This window comes from Macrotis lagotis, chromosome 3 (genome assembly GCF_037893015.1).
Source record: "Macrotis lagotis isolate mMagLag1 chromosome 3, bilby.v1.9.chrom.fasta, whole genome shotgun sequence".
In the NCBI taxonomy this organism is placed as follows: Eukaryota; Metazoa; Chordata; class Mammalia; order Peramelemorphia; family Peramelidae; genus Macrotis; species Macrotis lagotis.
This window is the reverse complement of record NC_133660.1, coordinates 245,689,124-245,708,728: the sequence shown is the minus strand read 5'-3', so window position 1 is coordinate 245,708,728 and position 19,605 is coordinate 245,689,124.

The following is a 19,605-nucleotide window of genomic DNA, read 5'->3' as shown; positions in this document are numbered from 1 at the left end:
TTTCCTTTTTTTTTGTTTGAGTTTTAATCATCTTTATATAGATAAAGAAAATGAATCCCATAATGGTTAAGTATATTGCCCATGGTCATACAGACTTTTTTTTGCATTTTTATAGTATTTTTTTTATTTTCATTAATTTATTAACACATGACTAAAATGTTCTTTTTTAAGAGTACATATAATCCCCTCACAAAAATATAAAACCTCATAAGAAATAAAGAAAAAGAAAGAGGAAAAAAATGTGTTTCAGTCTGTGTTCTGATAACATCAGCTCTGTCTCCAGTAGATCACTTTCTTTATCATAAGTCCATAATAGTTTTCCACAGATGCTGTTGCTGATGGTAATTCCCTCCATTCATTCTACCCCACTGCCATCTATTATATTTTCTCTCTCCTTTCATTCTGTCCCTCTTCAAAAAATGGATTGTGGGGCAGTTGAGTGGTGCAGCAGACAGAGCACTGGCCCAGTGGCCAAGAGTCTGCAAGCCCACATCCCACCCCAGAGACCCAGCAACCACCCCACTCCATGGTCCTGGACAGGCCACCCAATCCCACCACCTTACAAAAAGCAAAAAAGATAACATGTTATATCTGACTATCCTCTCCCATGATCTACCCTCCCCTTGTCCCTTTTCTCTCCTTTTTTTTCCCTTCTGGATGTCTGTACCCCATTGAGTGTGTATGTTGTTTCCTCTCAGACATTGATGATGAAAATGAAGGCTCCTTCATTCCCCCTCACCTTCCTCACTTCCATACCATTGCAAAAGCTATGTGAAATATGTTTTAGATGAAATATCTTAGCCCATTCTACCTCTCCTTCCTCTTACTACCAGTACATTTACTTTTCATCCATTGACTAAATTTTTACAATATATAATGTCTTCAAATTCAGCTTTCTCCTGTGCTTCATCTATAAAAGCTCCTTCTACCTGCTCTATTAAATGAAAATGTTCTTATGAGTATTATCAGTATCATCTTTCCATGCAGGAATACACACAGTTCATCATCATAATTTACCCTTCTCTACTCTCTATGCTTCACCTGAGTCCTGTCCTTGAAGATCAAACTTTCTGTTCAGCTCTGGTTGTTTCAACAGGAACAATTGAAATTCCCCTGTTTCATTAAAAGTCCACCATTTCCCCTGGAAGAGAATTTTCAGTTTTACTGGGTAGTTGATTCTCAATTGCATTCCAAGCTCTTTTGCCTTCTGGAATATTATACTCCCAGCCCTACAAGCCCTTAATGTAGTTGCTGCTAAGTCCTGTGTGATTTTGATTGCAGCTCCACAATATTTGAATTGTGTCCTTCTGGCTGCTTGTAATATTTTCTCTGTGACTTGGGAGTTCTGAACCTTGGCTATAATATTCCTGGGGGTTGGGTTTTGGGGGGGGATCTCTTTCTGGAGAAGATCAGGGGATTCTCTCAATTTCTATTTTTACCCTCTGTTTCTAGGATATCAGGACAATTTTACTGTATAAATTCTTTAAAAATGAGGTCAAGGCTCTCTTCCTGATCATGACTTTCAGGTAGCCCAATAATTTTTAAATTGTCTTTTCTGAATCTGTTTTTTCCAGATCAGTTGTTTTTTTCATTGAGATATTTCACATTTCCTTCTAGTTTTTCATTCTTTTGGTGCTGAATTATTGTTCCTTGATTTTTTGCAACGTCATCAGCTTCCTTTAGCTCCATTGTACATCTTAAGGATTTGTTTTCCTCAGAAAGCTTTCTTATCTCCTTTTCCATCTGTCCATTTCTGCTTTTTAAAGCATTCTTCTCTTCAATAACTTTTTGAACTGTTTTAATCATTTGACCTAAGCTGGTTTTTTCCACATATTATTTTCTTCAGCATTTCTTTGGATCTCCATGACTAAGCTGCTGCCTTTCTTTTCAAGTTTTTCCTGCACATCTTTCATTTCTTTTGCCGATTTTTCTTCTATCTCCCTTACTTGATTTTCAAAAAAAAAGTTTAAGCTCTGTCACAGCCTGAGCCCAACTTCTATATTTTTGGAGTCTTTAGATGCAGAAGCTTGGATTTTCACATCTTCTGGGTTTGTGTTTTGATCCTCCATGGGACCAAAATAATTGTCTGTGGTCAGATTCCTTTTTTTTCTGTTTACTCATTTCCTCAGTCTGTGCCCTGGTTTGGGGGGGGGGGGGTGCTTCCTGAGCTTTTTTTTTGCCTTTAGAAGTTTAAATTTATTTATTACTTGGTTTTTTTCCTTTTAAAGATTTTATTTATTTTGAATTTTACAATTTACAATTTACAATTTTACAATCTCTACATTGTATCCATGGTATAGGTTGATCCAAACTGAATGCAATGAGAGGGAAATCATATCCCCAAGGAAGAAAGATAAAGCATAAGAGATAGCAAGATTACATAATAAGATATCAGGTTTTTTTCTAAATTAAAGGTAATAGTACTTGGTCTTTGTTCAAATTCCACAATTCCTTCTCTGGATACATATGGTATTCTCCATTGCAAATATCCCCAAATTATCCCAGATTGTTGCACTAATGGAATGAGTAAGTCCATCAAGGTTGATCATCACCCCCAGCTTGCTGTTAGTGTGTACAGTGTTTTTCTGGTTCTGCTCATCTTGCTAAGCATCAGTTCATGCAAATCACACCAGGTTTCCCTGAATTCCCATGTCTCCTGGTTTCTAATAGAACAATAGTGTTCCATAACATACATATTCCACAGTTTGTTAAGCCATTCCACAATTGAAGTACATTTACTTGATTTCCAATTCTTTGCCACCACAAACAGGGCTGCTATGAATATTTTTGTCCAAGTGATGTTTTTACCCTTTTTCATCATCTCTTCAGGGTATAGACCCATTGCTGGATCAAGGGGTATGCACATTTTTGTTGCCCTTTGTGCATAATTCCAAATTGATCCCCTAAAAAGTTGGATGAGTTCACAGCTCCACCAAAAATGTATTAGCCTCCCAAATTTCCCACATCCCTTCCAACATTGATCATTGTCCCTTCTGGTCATATTGACCAGTCTGAGAGGTGTTAGGTGGTATCTCAGAGATGTTTTAATCTGCATTTCTCTAATAATGATTTAGAGCAATTTTCATATGACTATGGATCACTTTGATTTCCTCATCTGTAAATTGCCTTTGGTTATCCTTTGACCATTTGTCAATTGGGAATGGCTTGTTTTTTTAAAAAAATTGACTCAGTTCTCTGAGTCTCTTAAAAGTTTCCTGAGCTTTTAAGTATTGTTGGGACACCCCTACACAAGAACCTCAGTATGTGAGGCTCTGACTGCTCTCCAGGTCCATTGAATGACCACAAGCTCATCCTTCTGCCCCAGGGCTGTGAGGGGTGGTCCATACTGTGACCAGGGTCTGAATATGGTTATATATCCAGAGTCCTGTCCCAGGGACAGAGGACAGATTTCATCAGTCTCCCTCCACTCCCTTACTTTCTGTGGGCTGAGCTCTTAGGAAGCAGCGGCTGCCGAGAGGCTCCTGCTAGGTGGCTCCATGGACCTGCTTCTGTTTCCTAGGATTGGGGCTGTGTTGAGGGCCTTGGCCATGCTAGCCTGGGCTTTGTACTTGCTCTGGAAGAGGTCTCCCTGTTGATCTTCCAAGTTGTGCTTGTTACTCCCTGGGCACAGGTCAGGAAACTGCTTCTGCTGCCAGGAGCAGTCACTCCCAGGTTCCCTAGGGCTGTTTCTGGGAGGCTGAAATTCCTTGCTCTATATTTGTAAACTAGCTAATAAGTATATATTGTTGAATCATTTCAGTTGTATCTAACTCTTCATAACCTCATTTGGAATTATTTTGGTAAATATACTAGAGTTGTTTGTCATTTCCTTCTCCATCTCATTTTACAAAAGAGGCAGTGAAGCAAACAGAGTAAAACGATTTACCCAGTGTCACAGTTAGTATCTGAATTCAGATTTGAATTCAGGTCCTTCTAACTCCAGGGTTGGTGCTCTATTCACTGTGCCTTCTAACTGGTCCAAGAAGTATACCTAACAACTTGTATCTAAATATGGTGATCCAAATATTATGAAGTCTACATATATTAAATTATGTGTATCAGATTTGTTTTATTGTGACATCTCTGCCTTCAAAGATACATGGGAGAAAAGGGAGAAAAAAACTACATTTTCTTTTATTAACAAATAAATTATGAACTTGCTTTAGAAAACGGCCATGACTGCCATGGAACAATTTCTCTTTTAGAGACAGAACAATAAATAAAGATATGATCTTAAACATCGATCTCCGGGTCACTCCAATGGAAACCAGCCAAAAGTCTTTCATCACTATTTGTTCCATTAAGAGAGTGATAGTATATGACCTTACCCATGACAGCAGATTCCCCCCAGTAAAAAGATTTGGCCCGTCTTAGCCCAGGATTGTATGTGAAATGCTCCTGGGAAGTATGCTGTTTAAGAAAAATAATTTTACCTTTTATTTATATGTTTACAGTGCATTTTATATACATTATGTCAATTGATTCTTTCAACACCCTTAGGAAATGAGGACTAATGGTGTACATTGCTTCCCATTTACTGCATTCACATCTGATTCTGTAGTCTTGCCCAAGGGATTTCTCCTAGGGATTGCTTTCCCTACTGAATTCCTTCTCAGATCTCGTATTCTGGGAAATGTCTGATACCACTTCACTTGATTATTCAGAATCTAGATTAAGCCAAAGGACATAAAAATATTCCTAATAGAAATATGAAGGATATAAAAATATTCCTAGTAGCAATATGAAGGATGTGAGAACACAAAAGGATGATGTGGAACAGGTGTGACCTTTCAAACAAAAATTGTTCTAGTCACTATTTGAATAAGCATTCCTTTTGAACTTCTTGCCAAAAGATAATATATCATATAAGTCTCAGTTTCAAGGGTGGACACTATACCTATCTATGCCAGAAGCCACTTTAAGACATAATAGATCAAAGACTATAAGCCATAATAAATGATGAAAGGGTGGTGCTTCTGATATTCACACAGTTTATTAAGGGAAATGAAAGGATGTGATACTGTAAGAACAACAAATAAAAGTAAGGGAGAACAGATCTGCCAGAATTTCTATGGCAATCTCCTTTCATCAGAGATAAAAACCAACCTAGCATGATTGGATTCTAAGATCTCAATTTTCCGGGTACTATAGGCAAATGCAAAAACAGCTATCAAGGAAGAAGAGCTTAAAAAAATAAATAGTGGCTGTGTTTAATATAGAAGAAATCTCTGATGAAATTGCATAAATGTTAAAGTGGACAGTGGGAGAGTTTTTGGATAATTAAAATAAGAAAATTTTCTTAGAGAAAAAGATACATATTATCTTCCACAGAAAAAATCAGTATCAACCAGTATCCCTACTTTCTCTATTCTCTGAATGTATGTTACAAATATACACTATGGGAGAGGGAAAAAATACAAATAATCTTTTATTTTCCCTCTTTGTAATACCAATACCTGGAATCTATAATGGTGCCTTTCTAGATAAATATCTATGCTCAACTGCAACATCATTATCATAAGGTCAATTGAAAATCATGGGGAATATGAGATACTGCTTTATTTTTTTGTCTGTTGATTGTGGAGGTGATAGTATTTAACTTAGTAGAGAATGACTGTCATTAAATATCTTCTCCAACAAGGTATCTACAACATATGTTCAAATGAAACAAGATTCCTGGAAAAGACGTAACCATATGGGCTCTTTGTTCAATAGCCTTTTGATTATCAATATTTAATTTAATGATGCATGAAACTTAGATTATGTTTGTTAAAGTGTGTGTGGCATTGTCATGGAGGATGTCCTGTGCAAAATCCAAATGGAAAAGGGTTTCCTTGGAAATTTCTAAGTCCCCATATGTATGTAATTTCAAAAACAATGATTGCATTGAGCCCCAGAACACTAAGAGATCCCCTCAATGAAATCAGTGGTTAATTAAAACATAAGTATAAAATATAAAATATAAAAATTAAAATAAAATAAAAAAGCATTGGTTTAGCAATTCGTGTAGAAAACCACAGAAACAACAATGATGAAAATAAGCAAGTAAATGAAGAATAAATGTTGCCTAGATCATATCATGGAGTTCATTGGCAAATCACTGAATTAGCCCAGAAATAAAGATACATGGAAATAGACACAGAGAGATGGAAGTGTGTTTAAAGACATATTTCTCTATATTTGTATGTATATATTCATTTATTGTGCTTCCTGATATTTATGCATATATAATGTCTAATCTACGAATATAGATATATGTATGCATATGCAATATAATATACATGTAATATACATGTAATATATGTGTGATATAATAAAATATATGCTTATTAATAGGCATGCACTTGTTTAAATAGGCTTGCATGTATACTCCATTCAATTAACATTTAGTAAGTGATGACTGAGATAAATACAGGGTAGCAATATAAAAATGAAAAAGTTGCTCAGAAAACATTTTTATGAGGCTCTGACTGCACTCTAAGTTAGGGTAAATTCTGTGAATATCAAGAAAGACCACATCATGGTCCCTTGCCCTTCATGAGCTCCCATTCTAAATAGGAAGAAAAAGACACCCATGTACACCAGTAGTGTGAAACTCAAATGGAAATGGATCCACCAAGTCATAGATAAGGATCCCAGAACATATACTGATTAGAAATCTACATTTTAATATTGTCTACATTTTGTTATATTTTTGTTTTGTTAAATATTATCCAGTTACATTTTAATCAAGTTCCTTGAAATGAGTTTAACTAGTAGACTCATGTTTGACATCTCTTGATATTCACCATCTAGTCCAATGCTTTTCTATAGAGGATAAAAACAAAGCCCAGGAAAGTTAAATGGTTTGCTCTGGGTCATAAAGGCAGAACTAGAACCTATATTCTTTGATTCTAGAGCAAGTGCTCTTTCTACTCTGACACTGCCCATTATACAGTAGGCATTTAACAAGTCCTGTTGACTTGAATGGGGAGGAGTCTTTACATTGCATATTTTTGGGAGTTAGGAGGGACACCAAGAAAGGGTTAGGCACAGAGTCAGGATGTAAAACTATTAGAAATCATCTACCTCCATGACATAATTTATAAAGCACTAAGAAGGACCTCTTTGGGGACATGCCTGAAATTCCACTTTAGGGACTCATTCCATTATCTTAAAAAGCAATGAACTGGATAGTTCATGGATTTGAAAAAGTAAGACCTTAGAGATCATCAATTCTAATCTCCTAAATTTATAGATGAAGTAACAGTCAAAAGTTAAAGAGTGGCAGAGATGATTCTTGAACTTAGATCTCCGGATTCTCAAATCACTCACCATTTTACTTTACCCTGAAGCCCCCTATAGGAGTACAAATACACTCTCTTCCCTACTCTCCAGAAAAATAAAATCTGGTTGGATTATAAGGAAGCCTACAGTTACCAACCCTCAATTCTAATCTCTGCTTACTTTCTATCTCCCCAATAGAAATCAGCTGATCTCATTGCCTTTTTAAAGCCTGTAATAATTGAGACTGAATTTAAATCAAATTTGTCTCCTATACTAGCCCTACTCATTGCACCAAGGCCCTGGAGACTGAACCTCCCTGTGCCTGAAGATGCCCCAGGAACTATTATTTCTTACATATTCAGCAGCCTGTACCTCTGAATTAATGACCTTGTATGTAAATTTCTTTGTCTTCATACAAGCACTATCAAATTAAATAAAAATATGTTCAGCATTCTTTGCCAGGACCTAAATAGGCTTTGAAGGAACAAAGACAGGGAAGGGAACATTGGACCCTTTCTCCACAATACCTGTCACCTTGGGATGGTGAATTTTTTTTTCCCCAAGCACAACATTTCTGGAGGAATAGAAAATAAGACATTGAGTTTAATTTCTTCCTGCCAAATTAACTTCCTCTGATGCTGCTGGTAATGTGCATAATGAGATGCCTGCAGGATGGGAAAACCAGAGTCATAAAGGAGCCATCATTTCAGAAGTAAACATTAAAGTTCAAGTGTATCCAGTGAAGAAGGCAGCAGAGCCCCGTAAGGACCCAAAGAGATCCTCACCAAGTCAAAGGACATCTCTGAATTTATGCCAGTATGCTATCCCCCATCCCCCTTGAGTACTTGTGTTGGCTAGATTGACATGACAGGTGGTGGTGTTGTTTTTTCCCTCTTAATCATTGTCTATCACAGATTTTTAATAATTGGACTATAGTCTACCTTTCCAGACTTCACATTAATCACCTTTTTTGCCAATTCAAAGAAGCCTCCGGACAGTTCCCAGAACCCAACATTCCAAATCCATCCCTATACCTCTGAGCAAGCAGCCCCCTATTCCTGGAATGCTCTCACTCCTCTACACCCTTTGGAATCTTTAACTTTCTTCAAGACTTCATTCATGTGCCATATTCCAGAGGAAGCCTTCTTGATCCTCCTGGAAATTATGAAGCACTTCCATTGTTCCCGTCACTATGTTAAGTACTGAAGATGCAAAAAGGGATGATAGAGACAGACACACAGACAGACACACACACACACACACACACACACAGAGAGCGAGAGAGACATATAGATATATGTACATGCATGGATGTAAGCTCCTTGAGAAGGATTGCTTTGTATTTTTAGTGTTTACCTTTATAATCTAACAAGGCAACTTTCACATAAAAGGCAGTTAATGAATTTTACCAGTTTCAATTTGATTGCATCTTTTCCTTTTGCTTGATGAAAAACTGCATCTTAGAAACCTCTCTAGGGGTGACTACAGTGGTGAAAATGTGCTTGACAAATAGACAAAAAAATCAACAATTAAAACACAACTTTTACTGAGGCAACATTCCAAGATCTTTCCCAATCAAACATTCCAAGAAGTAAAAATGATAAGGTGGAGAACCTATGTTGTGAGGAGAGCTCCTCATTGTCCAGAGAGGCTGCATTCCCACCCTCCCATCATTCTATCTAAGCAAGACGGACTGCAACTTCCTAGTTCTCTGGATTTACCCAAGACCCTTCCCTACTCAATAAACTCCAGTGGCTCCCTATTGCCTCCAGGAGCAAAGTTATACTCCTTTGTTTGACATATAATATAAACTCTTACAGAGAGGGAATGTTTCGTTCTTTATACTAGTATCTCAGTATCTAGCATAGGGTCTTTTATATAATAGTCACTTAATAAATGCTTGCTGACAGATTGGTCACCACTGCTCCTCATCACACATTATTCCTTCCTTCACAAATACTAGGGTCCAGTTTAGATAATCTTACTGATCCTCATACACAATCCTCTCCCCATTCACGCCTTCCAGGGACCATCCTCCATGCCTAAAATGTCCCTCCTCACCTCAGTTCAATAGAATCTCTAGTTTTCTTAATGGCTCATCATAAATCACCTTCTCTCTGAATCTTGCATGTCCCTAATGTCCCCAACAATTAGTTCCTTTCCTAAAAATCGTTTTTTGATTTTTAACTATAGGTCTTACATTATTATCCATACATTTCATCTGTCCCTACATCTCCCAGCTAGACTCTAATCTTCTTGAGGGAAGGGACTGTTTTAACTCTTGTCCTCATCTATGGCTTAGTACTGTACCTGCCATAGATTACATACATAATAAAGTAAGCTGATAATTCCCATCCAATTTAGATGGGAAAGGGACTTCAGATATCATCTCGTCTAGCCCCCTAATTTTATTCATGTGCAAAATGAATTTCAATGAGCTTAACTGATTTGTCTGAAGTCTCACAGAGGCATAGGTTAGCTAAGTGGCACAGTGGAAAGAGTGCCAGCCCTAGAGTGATAAAGACTTATCATCTTGAATCCAAATGCAGTACCAGAAACTAAGTAATTGTGTGATCTGGGCACATTACTTAGCCCTCTTTGCCTCAGTTTCTTCAGCTGTAAAATGAACTGGAGAAGGCAATGGCAAACTAATGCAGTATCTTGGTCAAGAAAACCCCAAATATAGTCACAAAGAGTAGGGAATGATTGAAAAATAACTAAACTGGAAAACACAGCATTTAAGTGATTCTACCAGAGTCACAGAGTTAATATTAAGATTCGTACACAAGTTTTCTGACTAAATATGATACCTCTCCACGTTTCTTCATGGGTTGTTCCTTCTCCAAGGTCATCTGACTATAAAATTCCAGGAATGAAGCTCTCCTCAGGAGGCATAGGCTCTGGCTCTTTTGGAGAGTTCTGTATCTCACCCTCACTCTTGCACTAATGTAAAGAAATTCTGGAAAATGTTTTACTCCCAGAGAAAATGTAATCAGTATGGTATCCTAAAATTTCAAGTGGAGATGATGTTTAGTATGCTGGATGTAATTCTTTGACCTAGTTTCAAACACCCTATGAGACCTTGGGCATGTCACTTAACTTTTCAATACTTCATTTGAAAATGGAGAATGCAATCTTTCTTGTATTGATTGGAAAACTAAAAGGTCAAATGAGATGATATATCTGAAAATGATATAAGGGTTAAAAGGAATATAAAATCCCACACCAGTATAAGATTATTATCTAAAGGGACCAGACACTAAAACTAATAGGTCTATAGAGGAAAGTAGAATGATGGCAGTATACCCCAATACTGACTGCAGTAGTTAAGATCTACAAGAGAGGAAGGGGTCTTAGTTCCTTCCATGCTTATCTAATAAAAATGCTAGGAACCAAAGAGATGTTTGTTTTTATCCATTAAAGGGATTAGAATGAGTAATGATAGGATCAGCACTCTCCAATGCTACAAATCATTGTGCAGAAAGTTCTAGATAAAAGGTTGCCAAATCCTTAGTATTAGGATGACCTTGGATGAGTCATTTAATCAGTTTCTCATCAATAAAATGGAGACAAATGGTTACTTCACAGGATTTTTGTAAGGATCAGATAAGGTCCCATCATAAAAATGCTTCACAAACCTTATTTCTCCTCTATTATCTGTGAATCAATATGCTAGTTTACAAAAAAAAACTAGCTCCTCAAAAAGCTTACATCCTACTAAAGGAAAACCACATTTACACAGTTCAGTGAATACAAAATATAAACTAATAAGTCTCTGGTTTAGTTTTTTTAATACAATACGATTCATCATATCCATATGCTTATTAGGATCAACCAAACCATATGAAAACCTCATCTGACCTCAAGTCAACCCTATTACTACAAAATCAAGAAAGCTTTGAATTAGGAAGGACCTCAGGAGAAGTGGAGTAGAGACTGTATGAGGTCAATGTAGTTGATGCTCTCATTTCCTTTTGAAGTTACCTAGCTTTATGCTTTGATTTTTACTTATCTAGCTAGATATTGTTCTTCCCCAGTTGAATATAAGTTCCTTGAGAAAGAGGCTGGTTTTTTTCTTTTTATCACTAAAATTTAATGTAGTACTTTTTCAGATTTAGTGCTTCATAAATGCATTTTGAAATGAACCTATTCATATTTACCAAAATTATCACAGAATCATAGTGTTGGAGCTGAATGGAAGCTCGGTGTTCACTTAGCCTAACCTCTTCAACTTGCCAGTGTGAAAACTAAGGTCCAGGGGGGAAAAAGGTTCTAAGCTAATTCTTGTAAGAATAGATGGGTTTATCAAATGTTGAAAGCTGATTTGATCAGCTCTCATTGTTTTGACTCTTCCTGAGCATCCATAGTGAAAGACACTTCTAGAGCCTATTCCACTTTGACACAGCTCTCCTTGGCAAAAAAAAGAAAAAAAGTTCTCCTGACATTTACAGAAAATCAGCCCCTCTGCAATTTCAAAGATTTGATTCAATTCAACAAACATTTCTTAAGCCCCAGACATGTGCAAAGCACACTGTAGTAATCCAAAGGCAAAAATGACAAAGTCCTAAGCTGAAGTAGCTAAATATTTCTATAAGCAAAATGCAAGGAAGTAGCAGTGGAACCCAAGAGAAATCCAGGAAAAGGAAGGTGTTAGCAAAGGACTCCCAAGAAGACTGCATAAGCCAAGTTGAGCTCACCTGGGAAATGGAATAAAGGAAGATTCTGAAAAACAGAAATGAGGAAGAGGGTATATTCAAGGGTTAAGGATGCCCTGTAAATGGGTTAGGTTAGTCAAGTTTAGGAGACAGTGATGATGTCAATTAATCTATAAGGTAGAATGAATGATGGGAAATAATGTCAAATAGGAGTAAAAAGATGAATTAGAGAGAGCTTAGCCATGATAAAGAGTTTGTGCTCTATCCTGAAGGAATAAGTGAGTCACCAATTTTTAAAATTTGTTTCTCTATCTACCTATTTATTTCTTTTAGCAAAGGGATTGAAATAGTAACTTTTTTCTTTTTTTTGGAATGGGACCTCGGATTTTACTGGAAGAAGAAATTCTCTTTGAGGAACTTCTCTCTGTCAATGCAAATAAGCATCTTTTTTGGAAAATTATTTGGAAGCATTGGGAAGATAGGGAAGAGGCTTGGGCAGCTGTGTGAAGGATCTATTCAAAATGGGAGAGGTGGAAGGCAAGGAAAATAATTAGGAGGCTCTTTTGATGATCCATACAAGATAAGAGCCTAAACTTAACTGTGGCTATGTGACTATGGAAGGAAGTAGATACAAGAAATATTATGAAAGGAGAACTGACAGACTTGGCATAGGATTAGATGTGAAGGAATGGGGAGAATAAAAATGACTGCAAGGTTTTGAACCTGGATAACTGGAAGAATGGCAGTGTTCTCAAAATAAATAGGGGAAATTCGAGAGGCATGGGTTTATGGTAATAAGTCTAGCTTTTGACAGGATAAATATAAGTGGTTGGAAGGATTTTTGGGTGGAATAATCATAGAAATAAAAATTAAACCCATGGGAAAGGATGAGATCACTCATGGAGAGAAAACAGAATTAATAAAAGCAGACCCATAACAAAGCCTTACTCTACCCAGAGGGTAGAGTAAGTTCAATGAACAAACAAAGGAGACTGAACCTGAGTGGTCAGACAAAGGAAGGAAGAGATACTGGTATCTCACAGAAAACAAAGAGAACATATGCCAGAAAAGGGGGTGATTCAAAATGTCAGAAGATGCAGATAGTCAAGGAGAAGAATTATGAAAAAGACATTGGATATAGAAATGATGAAGTGATTATTGAATTGAGGATGCAATTTCACTAGTGATGAGAAAGTGGGAATAAAATTAAGGGTACAAATAGAGGGAGAAAACTAGGAAACAAGATGATCTACTATGTACTCTAGGAGCCTCTGGGGGTTAAAAAGAGGACGAATGAAAGTGTGTAACTGCCTTGCTAGGTGGAATAGGAGAGATGGGACAACCTATTGATGATTGTTTTTCTCAAATGATTTAGATCTCAACTGAGAAAGAATACGCTCAAAATGATGTTGAAGACCTTGCAAGAGAAGAAAGAGCTTAGAAAAAATCCATTGGGAGACAATCAGGAAGAAATGACAAAAGAATTTCTCCAAATCATTCTCTAAGTTACTCTTTATTCTCCCCTCTAGGACCAGAAAGAACAAATTTCATCCTTTTCCCATAAGACAGTTTTCAGATATTAGAAACCAACTGTCATCACACCTCCTAAGGCTTCTTATGATTCTCATATGGCATGTTCTCCAATTTTGTTGTCATCCTGGGCAGTCATCCCCCTCTGGCCATACAACTGGTCTGGCAATGTCCTACCTAATATGAAACATCTAAAATTAAATGTGTGACTTGGACAGAAGGCAATGGGAAGATTATTTTTCAGATTTTTTGCACTATGGTTTTCTTAGTAACCCAAGATTGCATTGTCTTTTCTGGATGATCTAACACTACCAAGCAAACATTATGAAACTTTCATATTATATAGGGTCAAATAAGCATGATCTGATCATGTGCCCTCAAAAGTATTTTTTTTAAAAAGAAAAGGGTTTAATTTAACATGTTTTTAATAGAATAGCATTTGTCTCATCCCTCAGTATGAATGGGAGCTCCAGTATGCTATCAGAATATAACAAATAAGAACAGAATAAATTGTTCACTTTTTCTGGCACTCTAATCTGATTTAAAATAATTAACCAGAAAAGTTCATCACTCAATCCAGTCAACCAAATAATTCATTTAAACTCATCAGCAAAAAGATAGGCATTTATTTTTTAACCAGTTGGAGCTGATCAAAACAATTTTTCAACATGTAGAAAAATCTATCTACTTTTAAAAGAATTAGCTATGGAACTTTGATCAATTCACTCTTTTCTCTGGACTTTAGTTCCCTCATTGGCACGATGAAGAGGTGAATTCTGAGTTTCCATCCACCTCCAAGATTCTATTATTCTATTATTTTAGTAAATTTGAATGGATTCATTTCAAGAAGTATCGATGGGGACAACCAGGAGGCATAGTGGATAGAGGACCAGCACTGGAGTCAGAAGGATCAGAGTTCACATGCAGCCTCAGACACTTAATAATTCCTTAGCTGTGTGACTTTGGGCAAGTTACTCAAACTCCATTGCCTTAAATAATTTTTTTAAAAAGAAGTATTGATGAATCACCTACTCTTAAAAAGTACTATATTGAATTCTAAGAATGAAAAGAAAAAAACAAATGGCCTCTGTCCTCAAGGAACTTATATTCACTGGGGAGGAAAAATATCTACTTAGAAAAGTAAAAACCAAAGCATAAACCTAAGTAATTTCAAAAGGGGATGAGCACTAACAGTTGAGGAAATCAATCAGAAAATAATTTATGTAGGAGCTATATTTTAAATGATTACAAGTAGAGATGAAGAGAGAAAAAAAAGAATTCAGACATGAGGGAAAACCTATGTAAAAGGACAGAAGATAAACAGCACGCCAAACTAGAAAAAGCTAACAGGTCACTTAGACTAGGACAAAATGTGTGAAGGGGAGTAATTCCATTCAAAGAAACTTAACATGCCTTTAAGACCGAATGATTTCTTCCCTTCTCATTTTGAGTGACCATGTCACTGCAAAATTGGCCATTAAGGTGCCACCAATTTCTCATGGACCACTGAGAAAAATATCAAATGGCAATGGCTCATCACTAATGAAATGAGTCAGCACATAAGACAGAACACTGCTAAAAGGATAGAAGGTTATGAAAGTCATTCCTTCCTAAGAAGTTTTAAGGAGACTTTGGCACTGATATTAAACAATTGTGCCAAACAACTAGTATTTTAAGATGTTCAAGACGTGGCGTAAATCTGAATATCATTCAATAATTTACAAACCCATAGGCAAATAATAATCCCACATAGTTTAGCTCTAATATAAAACTGCTTCAGCTGCCAATTAAAAGAAGTCCTGGGGAAAATGGATCAGAGGAAATCAGTTGATAGAGCTAATAGAGAAAATCTATACCCAAATTAAAATGAAATTTAGTTTTCAAGTATTTGTTGTTGCTTAACCATTTCAATAGTTTTATTGGAAAAGATACTGAAGTGGTTTGTTGTTTCCTTCTCCATTTTATTTTGCAAATGAGGAAGCTGGGGCAAATAGGGCTAAGTGACTTGTCCAGGGCCACATGATTAACAACTGTCTGAAGTAGGATTTGAAGTCTCCCTGACTTCAGGCCTGATATTCTTTCCATCTTACCACCTGTTGGTACCAGGATACAAGTCTACTACCACATTATGAAAAAAAAAAATCTAAAATCTAGGATTAAATTACAAAAACAAAGGAATTGTTTATTTTTTTATAAATGTATACAGATTTATACAATATTTTGATAGCAAAGATAACTAATGAATTTTTCAAGTATTTGCTTTACAAACTTTCCATTTAGATAGTTTTTGAAAGAAATACACACATTTATTTTGCATACATGTTTTTAAAAATTCTCATTTCTAGTTTCTGGAAGTTAAGATAAGTGACTCTGGGGCCAATTTCTTCAATTAGTTAGCTAAATAAATAGGTCAAGTCTTTTACCTTCTCTGTACTTCATTTCCTTAGCTGAGATGGACTAAATTATCTTCTGTAATCTCACTTTTTCCTCAACAAAAGTCCTGTGATAAGGGTAGGGAAGGTGTTAGCATCTTCATTTGACAAGGATGAGCAAGGAAGAGAGAAGTTGAGGTCCCACAACTAAAATGGATTCAATCAAAAATCAGACCGGACCTACTGCTGCCTCTTCTGAGCACTACCTGAACTGATCCTACTGCTCCTACCATGCTACTTCTCAGGCTTACAACCATAGACTAAGGCAGAGATCTGACCCATGTTCCATTGGATCTTGCTTTATTTTGGTTTACTGAGGTATTTGTTTGTATTTTTCTTTTGTTTACTTGTTTGTCTGGTTTTATTTTAAGGCAATGGGATTAAGTGACTTGCCCAAGGTCATACAGCTAGGCAATTATTAAGTGTGTGAGGCTGGATTTGAACTCAGGTCTTCCTGATTCCAGGGCTGGTGCTCTATCCACTGTGCCACCTAGCTGCCCCAAGGGTTATTTGTTGTGGCAGAAGACTGCATTGGTTTTTGCTAGATGTCCATCTCAGCTTAATTTGGAGAAAAGTTGAAGGTGACAGAGTGAAACAAGTAATAAACATTCATGTATTGGCTGGAATTTGATAAGATGTTTTTTGACTGAATTAAATCTATAACAGAGAGCAATATAGCATAAAACTAGAAAGAAAAGATAGCATGAAACAACAGAGGGGCTTGCAGAGTAAGGTAAGGAATTTGTTCTTTATCTGACAGTCAAAGGGGAACCATTGAGTATTGTTGATCAAAGGAATAACATAATCAGATTTGTGAATTATCTTAGAAAGGCTTAAAGAAGAGAACAATAGTGTATAGGTCAGACTATGCCCTAAAGCAGTAAGAAGATGGAGTCAAGTATTTCAGGGGGGAAAATTGTGTGCATTGGGGAAAGAAATGATTTTTAAAAATCGATTAATTGAAATGTTATATTTTATTTCTAGATAATCAAAGTTTTATTTTATCTCCTTCCATATATAAATTCTCTATAGTCAGCCAGGCTAAAAATAGCAATATTTTCAAAACAAAAAGCATTTCAATTCTGCAGTGAAATGTAATAAACTACGATATTTGCATAATAGACAACAAACTCCCAACCAAGGCTATGATATACTGCATTGTGAAAAACATGAAATATTTTAAATTTATGCAATCACAGTATGTAACTATAGATGTTCAGTGTCTATTTTATTATAATATGGTTTGATTTTTGTTTTGCCTTTGTTCTGGAGGGGACTTTGGTATGTGTATATGTGTGTGAATCTGTATGTGCATGTGAGTATATATTGTGTGGTGTGTTTTTATTCTTCAGAAAATCACACATTAATTACATTCAACTCTTTCCTATGTTAATTAAAGGGACATTTATAAAGCAAAGAAATAGTTCCTACCGTAGAAGTATCAATTCATTGACCTTTCTAGAAAAGAACTTTAGTCAACTAGAAACCAAGGATACCTAAAAAGGTTTCCAATTAATCCTTTAGTGTAAATCATTTGTCTTCATAAAGTTTTCTTTTTGCTCTGTAAAAAACTATTTCATTTCAATTGTAGTATACCTATCCTTGGCAATTGCAAGGAGCATGCCACCCCCACCTCACCCATGTGTATAGCAGGTTAGCAAGTTGTCAGGACATAAGACTTGAAACTAGAAGACCTCAATTTCAGGCTATTTTTCACTTTATGATCTGTTCCTTAGTCCAACTCAAGTGCAAACTAATGTTTAATTCCTAAACATCTCTCCCTCCTGAAATCATTTTGAATTACTTTTTGTGTATTTTGTGTGTACTTTGTGGCCCACCTCAATTCCTAGTAGATTATGATTTTTCCTTAGGACAAGGACTTTTGTTTTTGTTTTTGTTTTTAATTTTATTTCCCCTTGCCTAGTGATGCTACTGGTCCTTGAATAGGACAGAATAAGACAATAGGACTGGAACAGAGATTTCACTGAAATAGGGAACTCACAATGAGGAAACCATCTTTTCCACTGACGATCAGGTCTTTCTCAGCAACTTACAGTCTTAGGGACAATTCTGATATAGGTTCTTCAATTCAGGTCTAAGAAAAGTGTTATTTAGGCATCTATCTATCTGTTTATATGCCTGTATGTATGTGTGTATATAGAGGGGGGGGGGTGCAGCTAGGTGGCTCAGTGGATAGAGCACTGGCCCTGAAGTCAAGAGGACCTGAGTTCAAATTTGACCTCAGACATTTGACTCTTTCTAGCTGTGTGACCTCAGGCAAGTCACTTAACCCTGATTGCCTTGCATCCAGGGCAAATGCCTATTGTCCTGGCCACTAAACCCAGATGGATCTAGAGGAAAAAGTGAGGCTGGTGACTTAACACAGCCTCCTCTCACTCAAATCCAATTCACTTGCTTGCCATGGCATTACTTCCCTGAAGTCATAGTATTCTTCAAAATATAAACAATATATATTGATAAATAGTTCAATATATTCAACATTTAATCACAGTCCCTGATACATAGTAGGTGATTTAAATAACTACTGATTGATTGATAAATCAATAAAATCAGTTTTCTTTATAATCCTATATTTTATTTTATACATTTAAAAAGTTTCCAAGGAAGGGATCCATAAGTTTCACCAGAGTAGCAAACTCATAGGCACACATGTGCATAAATGCACACACACACACACACACACACAGAAATGGTTAACAACTCCTGACTAAGTTTGAAAATTCAAGTAACTTATCCATCAACACAAAATCAACAGCTGTTAGAAGTGAGTGTTGAGCTCAATTCTATCAGGCCTTGAAACCAACTTTTTTCATCCATTTCTGCTATGTTGTCTGACATTCAAGTTTTTAAATTAAATTAAGCTTTAGTTTCCTCATTGTCAAAATGAAAACAGAAATTCTTATAAACTTAACTTGTAAGACCATTATCAATAAAATTCTCTGTAAATCAGAAAGAATCATGTATGTAATGTAAAAATTGTTGCTGTTTTTTTTTTTTGTTTGCTTTTTGAACAGATCTATGACTTACCAGGATGCAGAGTTCTCCAGTAGGATCACCACTAGCTTCAAAACTGAACAATCTTAGTGAAGTGACTGTCTGGACCAATGAGAGGTTAGTGACTTGTCTAGGGGACCACAGTCAGCAGGAGACAAAGACATGAATTGAATCAATGTCTTCAGGATTCAGAGGTCAGTTGTCTGCCTATTTCATCAGTTCTCTCTCATACTCCTATTTTTATTATTCCTATTTTTTCATATCTAATCTTTGCTAAATTTTTTTTGTAGGTTTTTGCAAGGCAAATGGGGTTAAGTGGCTCGCCCAAGGCCACACAGGTAGGTAATTATTAAGTGTCTGAGACCGGATTTGAACCCAGGTACTCCTGACTCCAGGGCTGGTGCTTTATCCACTGCGCCACCTAGCTGCCCCTACTAAATTCTTTTTTTATTTTAGATCTGAAAAAAAGGATCTGTTCAAATTGTAGCTGACTTCAGAGACAAACAGATGCATAGTAGGTAGATATAAACAGGCAGTAGTATATTATCAAGAAACTAGACTTCAAAAAGTGAGATTTAAAAACATCCTTCACATGTATGACCCAAATAGGAAGTCTATCAATCAACAATAATGAAGTACTATTGCAGGTCAATCACTGTGCTAAGCAGCGGAGATACATGAAGAGACAAAAGACGGACCTTGCCCTC